The sequence below is a fragment of the Abramis brama genome (assembly GCF_963993115.1).
Source record: "Abramis brama genome assembly, chromosome: 9".
NCBI classification, from domain to species: domain Eukaryota; kingdom Metazoa; phylum Chordata; class Actinopteri; order Cypriniformes; family Leuciscidae; genus Abramis; species Abramis brama.
Genome location: NC_139971.1, coordinates 40,755,358 through 40,757,511, shown reverse-complemented (window position 1 = coordinate 40,757,511; position 2,154 = coordinate 40,755,358).

The window sequence follows — 2,154 nt, the reverse complement described above, 5'->3', positions numbered from 1 at the left end:
ACTATAGTAAGTCTGTACATGGGGAACAGGACTGTAAAATAAAGTACTACCACTTTATTTTAAGGTGACATAGTTACATGCACTTTCTATAGCAATAACTGTAAATTATGCTAATTACAAGTAACTAACCCTAAACCAAACTCTAACCTTAACCCTAAAGTAAGAACATGTAGTAATTAATTATTACAAAGCACAGTAACACTTTATTTTACAGTGTCCTTGTTACACGTTACATAAAGTTAGTTATAGTTATATAGTAAGCTATAAATTATACATAATTACATGCAACTAACCTAACCCTAACCCTAACCATATAGTAAGTACATGTAGTTGATTATTATTACTCAGTAATTAAATGTATAATAACACTGTAACATGGACACCTTAAAATAAAGCGTAACCCTCATGTCTTTTGCAGCGTTTTAAAAACACAGATGTCTGGCATGATCCCCTGGGGCTGTTCACACAGAACGGGTTTTGTGTTTAAAAATGTTCACGTTCACATTGAAAAAACACGGAAATGCGGTGCCGTGGAATGCAAAACCGCGTTCACTGTGAATGGTTTGTTACATTAGTTTGCTACAACAGTAGTTTGTTACTTTTTCAAAATGCACTGGCCACTTATTGAGAGATAATGCCTTTATTTTTTGTGTTTACAGTGTCAAGGATGACCTACATTCAGTGGCACATAAAGTAGATTCTAGCTCCAAATTAATAAGCACCAGTCCCATTTTAATCATAAGTAAATCATAAGTAATTATGTATTATTAGCCAAGTCAACCATTCCCTGATGGAACGTGGTGTAATCATGCTTTTAATATGTATTGTTCTCGTCATTATATTTTTATGTTGCACGGTAATCGTTTTGGAGTTGTTGACTTATTTATGTCAGGTTATAGCAGATTTTAAAAGCCAAAAGGGCGAATGATGATTGTTAAGAGTGTAAAGAACAGATCAGTTCTCAGGGGCAGAGCCATGGGAACACACAGACGTCACTCCATTTCCCTGTAGATTCCTCTGTGAGGGAGGGCTCGTACCGACATGTCTATACACAAGATACAGAACGTGTTTTGGGCGAGGTACAATGTGAACTTGGTCACAGAGGCGTAGCCATGCAATTGCACATTTTTACTCTTTTCAAAGGCATATATAATTTTGCAATGAAGAGAATATGTATTTGGAATGACGGCATCCTACTGTGGCCAAGTGCGTATCTACTGTCCTAAATTGTGGGGGGTGCTTGTTTCAGAATTCATTTGCAGTTTGTCTTGTCTGAGGGAGGGTGTAAAGTAGCATGTCATTAGCTGTGAAAACAGGTTGTGTCATTATGCAGTGAATAACCTTTCACCTCATTTCATTGACAAATCACAGTACAATGATCTGGCAGGAGTTTCCAACTGGTGGGTCACACAACCCTGTACAATATTTGGTTATGTTTATTGGTTACACTTTATTTTACAGTACGTGTACTTACAGTGTAGTTACCCAAGAAAGTACTGGTTTTATAATAATGTAACTACATGTGTTAAGGTTAGGTTTAGTGGTAGATTCAGGGTTAGTACCTAGTTATAACCCAGTTATTGGGGATAGTTCACTCAAAAATGAATTTTATCATAATTTACTCGCCCTCAAGTTGTTCCAAACCTGTATGAGTTTCTTTCTTCTGTTGAACAGTTGAATGTTGGTAACCAGACTGTTGACGGTACCTAGCCATTGACTTCCATAGTAGGAAAAAAAATACTAACATCAACTCCCTGGTTACCAACATTCTTTAAAATATCATCTTTCGTGTTCAAAAGAAAAAATAAACTCATAAAGGTTTGGAACAACAAGAGGGTGAGTAAATGACAAAAAATCCTTTATGGGTGAACTATCCCTTTAAAACTCCTCTTCAGAAACCCACTTTTGTTTGATAGGCTATTGGAGGTTTAGACGCGGCTAGATTGTTCACATTTCTCTATAAAAATGTTTGATAGAGTTTTATTATGCGATAAAAACACTGGCATATGCCATATATACAGTAAACACAACACCTGACGAATTCTGGCGTAAGCAAACTAGCAGGGTGAGTAAAAAAACACAAAAAAAAACCACACACACACACACACAAGAACGCATCGGGCAACTTCCTGCTTTTTTCTCCTCCTTTCCAAG